Below are 14,092 nucleotides of genomic sequence, written 5' to 3' on the forward strand. Positions count from 1 at the left end.
GGGGCTAATTAAGGGATATTATTACTGCAGTGATGTATTTATTTTATTTTTTGAGTATACTGTTTTAAATGGGGGGCGGTCCTGTTACTGTGCAGAGTGACACTATATCGCCTTTTTTTCTTCGTGGTGTAATGTAGAAGTTGTTAAAAATTAAGTAATGTGTTCTGCAAGCGGAGCTCGAGATAACTGTGTTATTTCCTGCAGAAACGAGTCCTGGCTAGAAGAAATGATGGCGGTCTGTGCTGGATGAAAGATGAAGGACTTCATCTAGAGACGTCACTGGTGAGTCAGTGTTACCTATACACTGACACTATATACTGTATACTATATACAAAGGTCCTGTGTACAATGTCACCAGTGATCACTGTACCTATACATTATATGCAGAGCTCCTGTGTATAATATCACCAGTGATCTCAGTATTACCTCTACACAGACACTGCATACTAAGTACAGATCTCCTGTGTATAATGGCACTTATGGTGATAGTATGGTGCTTTTTTTTTATTACTGATCAGTATTGTAGTATTCAGTTACTATGTGGTGGTAATATGTGGTCTGGAAATGGTGTTGTGGTATTTGTCCCTTGTATGTGCTATTTGGTCACCAAGTGGTGGTAATATGTGATCTGGTCATGGTGAGGCGGTATTTGTCCCTTGTATATAGTATTATTTGGTCCCTATGTGGTCTGGTCATGGTGTGGTGGTGTTTCTTCCTGTATGTGATATTATTGGTCTTGGTATAGTGGATTCTGTTGTGTATGGCGGTCATTTGTTCTCTCTGATTTTAATTATTTAAAAGTCACAGGTTTGGCATGTGGGGGTGACACCATTAGGCCCAGTTTAAGTTCTACAAAACAGGAAAACTATTTTTGGTACCTTTGTGTGTATTGAGCAGGGGGGGGAGGGGGGGGGGGGGCGCCAAACTCGGGAGCAGCCCCGGGCGGCAAAAGCTCTAGCTACGCCTCTGGATTGGACCACTTTAAGACTTCACCTTTATGAGTCCCCGTGCTCGGCGCTCCGTGACGTGTGGGGGTTTTATATTTCCATTTTCCCAGGTATAAAACAGCTTGGCGCATCCTGCCTCATAAACGGCTAAATGTTTTCTGGGCCTTGTGTGCAATGGCGAAATCATAAACCACAAGTCGACATAAAGTATTTACGAGCATCAGTGCGGTTTGTTTGTCTGGCGATGTCGTTCGCTTATATTGATCCTCAGAGCCCACACTTCAGCCCGTGCACCCCGGGTAACGCGAGGAACGGATCCGACCTCCGACCACACCAGGCTTGACGTAAAAATGGCTTCTGACCCCGAGAAAGGCCAACGGCGCCTGAGCGAATCCTCGAAAAAAAAACTCTTTACTTGCACGGCACACAAAAAAGAAAATCTGCTTTTATGACTTCTCCCTGCAACCCATCCAGCGATGAATTCTCATTTTTATGATTTGATACAGTTACACTAAAAAGGGAAATCGGTGGCGGTTCTCTGGGGGCCATTAACCGGGGATAATTTATCCGAGAGATTTGTAATGTTGGAATTACCAATTAGGTGTAATTATAACTTACTGCGGCTCAGTGGCGTAGGAAGGGGGGTGCGGGGGGGGCGGGCCGCCCCGGGCGGCACACTGCGGGGGGCGGGTCGGCCGGCGCTGCAGAAGGAGGAGAAAAAAAAAAAAACGTGGGCTCTTTAAGTCTTCGGGCGCCCGCCCCCTTCCCCCGGTGCCAGCGCTAATAATACTCACCTCTCCTGGTTCCTGCGGCTGCGCGGTAGCTGCAGCCAGCGTCTTCAGCGCCCTCTGACTCTGCGACGTCTCAGGGCAGAGGGTGCGATGACATCATCACTGCGCGCTCAGCCTCTCTGTCCTGATCGTCGCAGAGCCGGAGAGACGCTGACTGCACCGGACCTGCACTGGGAACGGGAGAGGTGAGGATTTTACTTTTTTTTTTTTTTCTTTATGTCTGTCTGGGGGCAATGCTGGAGACCCTGGGGCAGATTTCTGGACACACTGGGCAATGCTGGACACTGGGGCAGATTTCTGGACAGACTGGGGCAGATTTCTGGACACACTGGGCAATGCTGGACACTGGGGCAGATTTCTGGACAGACTGGGGCAGATTTATGGACACACTGGGCAATGCTGGACACTGGGGCAGATTTCTGGACACGCTGGGGCAGATTGCTGGACACGCTGGGGCAATGCTGGACACTGGGGCAGATTGCTGGACACGCTGGGGCAATGCTGGACACTGGGGCAGATTGCTGGACACACTGGCGGCAATGCTGGACACTGGGGCAGATTGCTGGACACACTGGCGGCAATGCTGGACACTGGGGCAGATTGCTGGACACACTGGCGGCAATGCTGGACACACTGGGCAATGCTGGAGACCCTGGGGCAGATTGCTGGGCACACTGGGGGCAGAGTGCTGGACACACTGGGCAATGCTGGAGACCCTGGGGCAGATTTCTGGACACATTGGGCAATGCTGGAGACCCTGGGACAGATTTCTGGACACTGGGGCAATGCTGGACACTGGGGCAGATTGCTGGACACACTGGGGCAGATTTCTGGACACACTGGGCAATGCTGGAGACCCTGGGACAGATTTCTGGACACTGGGGCAATGCTGGACACTGGGGCAATTTGCTGGACACGCTGGGGCAATGCTGGACACTGGGGCAGATTGCTGGACACACTGGCGGCAATGCTGGACACACTGGGACAATGCTGGACACACTGGGGCAGATTGCTGGACACACTGGGGCAGATTGCTGGACACACTGGGGCAGATTGCTGGACACACTGGGGGCAGGACTTGAGGCATGGGCAGAATGTAGATACGGGGCATGATTGGAGACACGGGGCAGAATGAAAGACATGGGGCAGGATGGATACGATGGAGACTGATGGGGCAGGATGGGGAGATCATATGGGGTAGAATGGATACTCATGAGGGCAGGATGGGAGAACATATGGCTGGAGCCAGGAATGAGATAAACGGGGCCAGGATGGGGGATATTACCATAGGGGCTAATTAAGGGATATTATTACTGCAGTGATGTATTTATTTTATTTTTTGAGTATACTGTTTTAAATGGGGGGCGGTCCTGTTACTGTGCAGAGTGACACTATATCGCCTTTTTTTCTTCGTGGTGTAATGTAGAAGTTGTTAAAAATTAAGTAATGTGTTCTGCAAGCGGAGCTCGAGATAACTGTGTTATTTCCTGCAGAAACGAGTCCTGGCTAGAAGAAATGATGGCGGTCTGTGCTGGATGAAAGATGAAGGACTTCATCTAGAGACGTCACTGGTGAGTCAGTGTTACCTATACACTGACACTATATACTGTATACTATATACAAAGGTCCTGTGTACAATGTCACCAGTGATCACTGTACCTATACATTATATGCAGAGCTCCTGTGTATAATATCACCAGTGATCTCAGTATTACCTCTACACAGACACTGCATACTAAGTACAGATCTCCTGTGTATAATGGCACTTATGGTGATAGTATGGTGCTTTTTTTTTATTACTGATCAGTATTGTAGTATTCAGTTACTATGTGGTGGTAATATGTGGTCTGGAAATGGTGTTGTGGTATTTGTCCCTTGTATGTGCTATTTGGTCACCAAGTGGTGGTAATATGTGATCTGGTCATGGTGAGGCGGTATTTGTCCCTTGTATATAGTATTATTTGGTCCCTATGTGGTCTGGTCATGGTGTGGTGGTGTTTCTTCCTGTATGTGATATTATTGGTCTTGGTATAGTGGATTCTGTTGTGTATGGCGGTCATTTGTTCTCTCTGATTTTAATTATTTAAAAGTCACAGGTTTGGCATGTGGGGGTGACACCATTAGGCCCAGTTTAAGTTCTACAAAACAGGAAAACTATTTTTGGTACCTTTGTGTGTATTGAGCAGGGGGGGGAGGGGGGGGGGGGGCGCCAAACTCGGGAGCAGCCCCGGGCGGCAAAAGCTCTAGCTACGCCTCTGGATTGGACCACTTTAAGACTTCACCTTTATGAGTCCCCGTGCTCGGCGCTCCGTGACGTGTGGGGGTTTTATATTTCCATTTTCCCAGGTATAAAACAGCTTGGCGCATCCTGCCTCATAAACGGCTAAATGTTTTCTGGGCCTTGTGTGCAATGGCGAAATCATAAACCACAAGTCGACATAAAGTATTTACGAGCATCAGTGCGGTTTGTTTGTCTGGCGATGTCGTTCGCTTATATTGATCCTCAGAGCCCACACTTCAGCCCGTGCACCCCGGGTAACGCGAGGAACGGATCCGACCTCCGACCACACCAGGCTTGACGTAAAAATGGCTTCTGACCCCGAGAAAGGCCAACGGCGCCTGAGCGAATCCTCGAAAAAAAAACTCTTTACTTGCACGGCACACAAAAAAGAAAATCTGCTTTTATGACTTCTCCCTGCAACCCATCCAGCGATGAATTCTCATTTTTATGATTTGATACAGTTACACTAAAAAGGGAAATCGGTGGCGGTTCTCTGGGGGCCATTAACCGGGGATAATTTATCCGAGAGATTTGTAATGTTGGAATTACCAATTAGGTGTAATTATAACTTACTGCGGCTCAGTGGCGTAGGAAGGGGGGTGCGGGGGGGGCGGGCCGCCCCGGGCGGCACACTGCGGGGGGCGGGTCGGCCGGCGCTGCAGAAGGAGGAGAAAAAAAAAAAAACGTGGGCTCTTTAAGTCTTCGGGCGCCCGCCCCCTTCCCCCGGTGCCAGCGCTAATAATACTCACCTCTCCTGGTTCCTGCGGCTGCGCGGTAGCTGCAGCCAGCGTCTTCAGCGCCCTCTGACTCTGCGACGTCTCAGGGCAGAGGGTGCGATGACATCATCACTGCGCGCTCAGCCTCTCTGTCCTGATCGTCGCAGAGCCGGAGAGACGCTGACTGCACCGGACCTGCACTGGGAACGGGAGAGGTGAGGATTTTACTTTTTTTTTTTTTTCTTTATGTCTGTCTGGGGGCAATGCTGGAGACCCTGGGGCAGATTTCTGGACACACTGGGCAATGCTGGACACTGGGGCAGATTTCTGGACAGACTGGGGCAGATTTCTGGACACACTGGGCAATGCTGGACACTGGGGCAGATTTCTGGACAGACTGGGGCAGATTTATGGACACACTGGGCAATGCTGGACACTGGGGCAGATTTCTGGACACGCTGGGGCAGATTGCTGGACACGCTGGGGCAATGCTGGACACTGGGGCAGATTGCTGGACACGCTGGGGCAATGCTGGACACTGGGGCAGATTGCTGGACACACTGGCGGCAATGCTGGACACTGGGGCAGATTGCTGGACACACTGGCGGCAATGCTGGACACTGGGGCAGATTGCTGGACACACTGGCGGCAATGCTGGACACACTGGGCAATGCTGGAGACCCTGGGGCAGATTGCTGGGCACACTGGGGGCAGAGTGCTGGACACACTGGGCAATGCTGGAGACCCTGGGGCAGATTTCTGGACACATTGGGCAATGCTGGAGACCCTGGGACAGATTTCTGGACACTGGGGCAATGCTGGACACTGGGGCAGATTGCTGGACACACTGGGGCAGATTTCTGGACACACTGGGCAATGCTGGAGACCCTGGGACAGATTTCTGGACACTGGGGCAATGCTGGACACTGGGGCAATTTGCTGGACACGCTGGGGCAATGCTGGACACTGGGGCAGATTGCTGGACACACTGGCGGCAATGCTGGACACACTGGGACAATGCTGGACACACTGGGGCAGATTGCTGGACACACTGGGGCAGATTGCTGGACACACTGGGGCAGATTGCTGGACACACTGGGGGCAGGACTTGAGGCATGGGCAGAATGTAGATACGGGGCATGATTGGAGACACGGGGCAGAATGAAAGACATGGGGCAGGATGGATACGATGGAGACTGATGGGGCAGGATGGGGAGATCATATGGGGTAGAATGGATACTCATGAGGGCAGGATGGGAGAACATATGGCTGGAGCCAGGAATGAGATAAACGGGGCCAGGATGGGGGATATTACCATAGGGGCTAATTAAGGGATATTATTACTGCAGTGATGTATTTATTTTATTTTTTGAGTATACTGTTTTAAATGGGGGGCGGTCCTGTTACTGTGCAGAGTGACACTATATCGCCTTTTTTTCTTCGTGGTGTAATGTAGAAGTTGTTAAAAATTAAGTAATGTGTTCTGCAAGCGGAGCTCGAGATAACTGTGTTATTTCCTGCAGAAACGAGTCCTGGCTAGAAGAAATGATGGCGGTCTGTGCTGGATGAAAGATGAAGGACTTCATCTAGAGACGTCACTGGTGAGTCAGTGTTACCTATACACTGACACTATATACTGTATACTATATACAAAGGTCCTGTGTACAATGTCACCAGTGATCACTGTACCTATACATTATATGCAGAGCTCCTGTGTATAATATCACCAGTGATCTCAGTATTACCTCTACACAGACACTGCATACTAAGTACAGATCTCCTGTGTATAATGGCACTTATGGTGATAGTATGGTGCTTTTTTTTTATTACTGATCAGTATTGTAGTATTCAGTTACTATGTGGTGGTAATATGTGGTCTGGAAATGGTGTTGTGGTATTTGTCCCTTGTATGTGCTATTTGGTCACCAAGTGGTGGTAATATGTGATCTGGTCATGGTGAGGCGGTATTTGTCCCTTGTATATAGTATTATTTGGTCCCTATGTGGTCTGGTCATGGTGTGGTGGTGTTTCTTCCTGTATGTGATATTATTGGTCTTGGTATAGTGGATTCTGTTGTGTATGGCGGTCATTTGTTCTCTCTGATTTTAATTATTTAAAAGTCACAGGTTTGGCATGTGGGGGTGACACCATTAGGCCCAGTTTAAGTTCTACAAAACAGGAAAACTATTTTTGGTACCTTTGTGTGTATTGAGCAGGGGGGGGAGGGGGGGGGGGGCGCCAAACTCGGGAGCAGCCCCGGGCGGCAAAAGCTCTAGCTACGCCTCTGCTGCGGCTCCAGCGGCCCAAGAATTGGGAGCGCATTAAAATGGAATTAGCATATATGAGGCCGGCCTGGGCTTCCGTACGTAGTGAGCGCAAGATCTGAGGGTCCGAGTTACCCAGGCTTCTGTATACTTAGTCATCAGTGCGGCTTTGTTATATAAGAAACCCTCCATATAACCTGCCGATATAAAACTGGAGCCAGGGTAAGGGGGGGCAACTGTGAGCTAAAAGCATTGCATGCTGCACCGATGGCCCCAAACCTACGGAAAGACCCCAAGATCCCTCCACTCACAAGGTTATTACATATTTATCCCTCAGAGTTATTGTTTGAAGTTGTCAGCCAGCTGTATAGGCTCCTGAATGACAGATACAAATGTAGCAAAAAAACGTAATCAAACCTGCAACTTGCTAACACCCTTAACCCCACCAAGTTCTTTATGTGCCCACATAGAGACCACCCTAAGCGTTTATACATGGTATGACAATGCTTTTATAGTCACCACACAGTATGAAGGCCCCACAGTACATCCCCCCCCCCCCCCGAACAGTATGATGTACCTAATATACCTTCCCCCAACACAGTATGAAGGCCCCACAGTACATCCCCCCCCCGAACAGTATGATGTCTCCACAATGATGTCTCCACAGTACATTCTCCCCCCCCCCCCCCGAACAGTATGATGTACCTAATATACCTTCCCCCAACACACAGTATGATGTCCCCACAGTACATTCCCCACACACAGTATGATGTCTCCACAATACATTCCCCCCTCGAACAGTATGATGTACCTAATATACCTTCCCCCAACACACAGTATGATGTCCCCACAGTACATTCCCCACACACAGTATGATGTCCCCACAGTACATTCCCCACACACAGTATGATGCTCCTACAGTACATTCCCCACACACAGTATGATGTCTCCACAGTACATTCCCCCCTCGAACAGTATGATGTACCTAATATACCTTCCCCCAACACACAGTATGATGTCTCCACAATACACTCCCCCCACACAGTATGTCTCCACAGTACATTCCCCCCTCGAACAGTATGATGTACCTAATATACCTTCCCCCAACACACAGTATGATGTCTCCACAGTACATTCCCCCCACACAGTATGGTGTCCCTACAGTACATTCCCCCCACACAGTATGATGTCTCCACAGTACACTCCCCCCACACAGTATGATGTCTCCACAGTACACTCCCCCCACACAGTATGATGTCTCCACAGTACACTCCCCCCACACAGTATGATGTCTCCACAGTACACTCCCCCCACACAGTATGATGTCTCCACAGTACACTCCCCCCACACAGTATGATGTCCTCACAGTACATTCCCCCCACACAGTATGGTGTCCCTACAGTACATTCCCCCCACACAGTATGATGTCTCCACAGTACACTCCCCCCACACAGTATGATGTCTCCACAGTACACTCCCCCCACACAGTATGATGTCTCCACAGTACACTCCCCCCACACAGTATGATGTCTCCACAGTACACTCCCCCCACACAGTATGATGTCCTCACAGTACATTCCCCACACACAGTATGATGTCTCCACAGTACATTACCCCCACACAGTATGATGTCTCCACAGTACATTCCCCCCCTCGAACAGTATGATGTACCTAATATACCTTCCCCCAACACACAGTATGATGTCTCCACAGTACATTCTTCCCCCCCAACAGTATGAAGTACCTAATATACCCTCCCCCAACACACAGTATGATATCCCCACAGTACATTCCCCCAACTACAGTATGAAAGACCCACAGTACATTCCTCCCCCAAACAGTATGATGTACCTAATATACATTCCTCACACACAGTATGATGTCCCCACAGTACATTCCTCACACACAGTATGATGTCCCCACAGTACATTCCCCCCACACAGTATGATGTCTCCACAGTACACTCCCCCCACACAGTATGATGTCTCCACAGTACATTCCCCCACACAGTATGATGTCTCCACAGTACACTCCCCCCACACGGTATGATGTCTCCACAGTACACTCCCCCCACACAGTATGATGTCTCCACAATACATTCCCCCCTCGAACAGTATGAAGTACCTAATATACATTCTCCCAACATACAGTATGATGTCTCCACAGTACATTCCCTGTTATGAAAGGTAATTCAGTACCACAATGGGCATAGAGGTCAGCGCACATACAGTGACCTGGTAATAACCCAAAAAACAAGAACGAGCTCTGAGACGTGGGAACTCTGTTGACCGCAATCCCTAATCCTCTCCAACCACACTAAAGGCAGCCGTGGATTGCGCCTAACGCTCCCTATGCAACTCGGCACGGCCTGAGAAACTAGCTAGCCTGAAGATAGAAAATAAGCCTACCTTGCCTCAGAGAAATATCCCCAAAGGAAAAGGCAGCCCCCACATATAATGACTGTGAGTTAAGATGAAAAGACAAACGTAGAGATGAAATAGATTTAGCAAAGCGAGGCCCAACTTTCTGAACAGAGCGAGGATAGGAAAGGTAACTTTGCGGTCAACACAAAACCCTACAAAAACCACGCAAAGGGGGCAAAAAGACCCTCCGTACCGAACTAATGGCACGGAGGTACACCCTCTGCGTCCCAGAGCTTCCAGCAAGCAGGGAAAAACAAATAGACAAGCTGGACAGAAAAAAACAGCAAACAAATAGCAAAGAATAACTTAGCTATGCAGAGCAACAGGCCACAGGAACGATCCAGGAGGAGACAGGTCCAATACTAGAACATTGACTGGAGGCCAGGATCAAAGCACTAGGTGGAGTTAAATAGAGCAGCACCTAACGACTTCACCATATCACCTGAGGAAGGAAACTCAGAAGCCGCAGTACCACTTTCCTCCACCAACGGAAGCTCACAGAGAGAATCAGCCGAAGTACCACTTGTGACCACAAGAGGGAGCTCTGCCACAGAATTCACAACAATTCCCCCCACACAGTATGGTGTCCCTACAGTACATTCCCCACACAGTATGATGTCCCCATAGTACATTCCCCCCACACAGTATCATGTCCCCACAGTACACTCCCCTCACACAGTATGATGCCCCCACAGTACATTCCCCCACACAGTATGATGCCCCCACAGTACATTCCCCACACACAGTATGATGTCCCCACAGTACACTCCCCCCACACAGTATGATGTCCCCACAGTACATTCCCCCCACACAGTATGATGTTCCCACAGTATATTACTCCCACACAGTATGATGTCCCCACAGTACACTCCCCCCACACAGTATGATGTCCCCACAGTACATTCCCCCACGGTATGGTTTCCCCACAGTACATTCCCCACACACAGTATGAAGTCCCCACAGTACATTCCCCACACACAGTATGATGTCCCCACAGTACACTCACCCCACACAGAATGATGTCCCCACAGTACATTCCCCACACACAGTATGATGTCCCCACAGTACATTCCCCCCACACAGTATGATGTCTCCACAGTACACTCCCCCCACACAGTATGATGTCTCCACAGTACATTCCCCCACACAGTATGATGTCTCCACAGTACACTCCCCCCACACGGTATGATGTCTCCACAGTACAATCCCCCCTCGAACAGTATGAAGTACCTAATATCCCTCCCCACAGCACAGTATGAAGGCCCCACAGTACATTCCCCCCCGAACAGTATGAAATACCTAATATACATTCTCCCAACATACAGTATGATGTCTCCACAGTACATTCCCCCCACACAGTATGGTGTCCCTACAGTACATTCCCCACACACAGTATGATGTCCCCACAGTACATTCCCCCCACACAGTATGATGTCTCCACAGTACACTCCCCCCACACAGTATGATGTCTCCACAGTACATTCCCCCACACAGTATGATGTCCCCACAGTACATCCCATATACACAGTATGATGTCCTCACAGTACATTCCCCCACACAGTATGATATCCCCACAGTACATTCCCCCCCCCCACAGTATGATGTCCCCACAGTACATTCCTCATACACAGTATGATGTCCCCACAGTGCATTCCTTATACAGTATGATGTCCCCACAGTGCATTCCTTATACAGTATGATGTCCCCACAGTACTTTCCTTACACACAGTATGATGCCCCCACAGTACATTCCTCACACACAGTATGATGTCCCCACAGTACATTCCCCACACACAGTATGGTGTCCCTACAGTACATTCCCCCCACACAGTATGATGTCCCCACAGTGCATTCCTTATACAGTATGATGTCCCCACAGTACTTTCCTTACATACAGTATGATGTCCCCACAGTACATTCCTTATATACAGTATTATGTCCCCACAGTACATTCCTCAAACACAGTATGATGTCCCCACAGTGCTTTCCTCACACACAGTATGATGTCCCGACAGTGCATTCCTCATACACAGTATGATGTCCCCATAGGACATTCCTCACACACAGTATGATGCCCCCACAGTACATTCCCCCATACACAGTATGATGTTCCCACAGTACATTCCTCACTCACAGTATGATGCCCCCACAGTACATTCCCCCATACACAGTATGATGTCCCCATAGTACATTCCTCATACACAGTATGATTTTCCCACAGTACATTCCCCCATACACAGTATGATGTCCCCATAGTACATTCCTCATACACAGTATGATTTTCCCACAGTACATTACTCACACACAGTATGATGTCCCCACAGTACATTCCCCCCACACAGTATGATGTCCTCACAGTACATTCCCCCCACACAGTATGGTGTCCCTACAGTACATTCCTCACACAGTATGATGCCCCCACAGTACATTCCTCACACACAGTATGATGTCTTCACAGTACATTCCTCATACACAGTATGATGTCCCCACAGTACATTCCCCCCACACAGTATGATGTCCCCACAGTACATTCCCCCACACAGTATGGTGTCCCTACAGTACATTCCTCACACAGTATGATGCCCCCCACAGTACATTCCTCACACACAGTATGATGTCCTCACAGTACATTACCCCCACACAGTATGGTGTCCCTACAGTACATTCCTCACACAGTATGATGCCCCCCACAGTACATTCCTCACACACAGTATGATGTCCCCACAGTGCATTCCCCCCACACAGTATGGTGTCCCTACAGTACATTCTCCCCACACAGTATGATGTCCTCACAGTACATTACTCACACACAGTATGATGTCCCCACAGTACATTCCCCCCACACAGTATGATGTCCCCACAGTACATTCCCCCCACACAGTATGATGTCCTCACAGTACATTACCCCCACACAGTATGGTGTCCCTACAGTACATTCCTCACACAGTATGATGCCCCCCACAGTACATTCCTCACACACAGTATGATGTCCCCACAGTGCATTCCTTATAAAGTATGATGACCCCACAGTACTTTCCTCACACACAGTTTGATGTCCCCACAGTGCATTCCTCACACAGTGTGATATCCCCACAGTACATTCCTCATGCACATTATGATGTCCCCACAGTACATTCCCCACACACAGTATGATGTCCCCACAGTGCATTCCTTATACAGTATGGTGTTCCCACAGTACATTCCTCACACACAGTTTGATGTCCCCACAGTGCATTCCTTATACAGTATGGTGTCCCCACAGTACATTCCTCACACACAGTTTGATGTCCCCACAGTGCATTCCTTATACAGTATGATGTCCCCACAGTACTTTCCTTACACACAGTATGATGTCCCCACAGTGCATTCCTCATACACAGTATGATGTCCCCACAGTACATTCCTCACGCAGAGTATGATGTCCACACAGTACATTCCTCACGCAGAGTATGATGTACCTACTATACATTCCCCCCACATACAGTATGATGTCCCCACAGTACATTCCCCCACAAACACAGCATGATGTTCTCACAGTACATTCCTTACACACAGCATGATGTCTGGACAGTACATTGACCCACACACAGTATGAGGTCCTCACAGTACATTGCACTCAAACAGTATGATTTGCCCACAATTCAATACATCCACATGCAGTATGATGTCCCCACAGCACAACCCATTTACACCTCCAAAACATGTGGAATTGTAGATTATAATGAGCCATTGAACAGCAGAGGGCCCATATATCGTTCTTGCACCTGGGCCTCCTCTGTGTCCATCAGTGACACAATCCATCACACTCCATTGAGTATGTGGCATTAAAGTTGTCTACATCCATATATCTCCCATCTTTGCATTGCTTGGCTAACCTGCCATGCAGATTCTGAAAGGCTGAGTGCAGCGATTACCATATTCATGGTCACCACACCTTTAAAAAAAATTGATAGACGAGGACGGCTTGTGAAGTTCTATGTAATTGAGATTCTTTCAGTTTGGGAATACTGGGGAGACAGTGGTCTCATGAGGGGGTCTCGCTCTCCTGCGGACTTCATTAAGCGGTTTTAGGTGTTTACTTTTGCCGATGGCAAAACTAAGATTAATGCATCCAGCAAATTCCTTGACATCAGGAGATGTTGGACCCATAATTGGACACATCCAGAGATTATTATATGTAACATTGAGGCTCTGTGTCCCAGATTCAGTCTATGGCTCCCTTGTGGAGGCAGACAAAGCACCGAGAGGGAGCGCATAAAACAGAGAAAGAGAGAGTCCCTGGGCACCAAAGCATCTGCAGAAGTCGCACAGGGGACAATTCACAGGAAATCTGCTACAATGTGGCGTGTCCTAGATCTTTATAATTGGAGCAATCAGAACATCTACAGACGTCCGACATAATGTCCCAGACTAGGAAGATACAGTATATTGCTGCACTCTTCATTGCTGCATCCCTGCTCCTCTGGACCTGACAGGTGCACAGTTTTGCTGCAGATTATATTAATTTTTAGGACTTTATCATCCAACAAAGACCAAAAGTTTTATAACTATAAAAAAAAAAAAATTGCATCTGGAAACGCATGACCGAAGTTGTGTTGGTCATGTACCCTCCTAGGGGTGAATTTTACAAATCTACCCAAAAATCTGTGCCAGATTTTACTTACCCCAAC

The 14,092-nt window shown here is 48.7% G+C and overlaps 1 long non-coding RNA gene across 1 annotated transcript in view; it reads left to right on the top strand.

Annotated features, from left to right (window-relative positions):
* The first annotated feature begins 1,826 nt into the window (after window positions 1-1,826).
* Window positions 1,827-14,092, top strand: part of LOC138651268 (uncharacterized) — a 45,266-nt gene continuing 33,000 nt past the window's right edge. Inside the window, exons 1-3 of the long non-coding RNA XR_011315459.1 lie at window positions 1,827-1,923; window positions 3,232-3,309; window positions 6,259-6,336. This is a non-coding gene — a long non-coding RNA (uncharacterized lncRNA). The remainder of the gene's footprint in view (window positions 1,924-3,231; window positions 3,310-6,258; window positions 6,337-14,092) is intronic.

Source organism: Ranitomeya imitator, chromosome 10 (genome assembly GCF_032444005.1).
Source record: "Ranitomeya imitator isolate aRanImi1 chromosome 10, aRanImi1.pri, whole genome shotgun sequence".
In the NCBI taxonomy this organism is placed as follows: domain Eukaryota; kingdom Metazoa; phylum Chordata; class Amphibia; order Anura; family Dendrobatidae; genus Ranitomeya; species Ranitomeya imitator.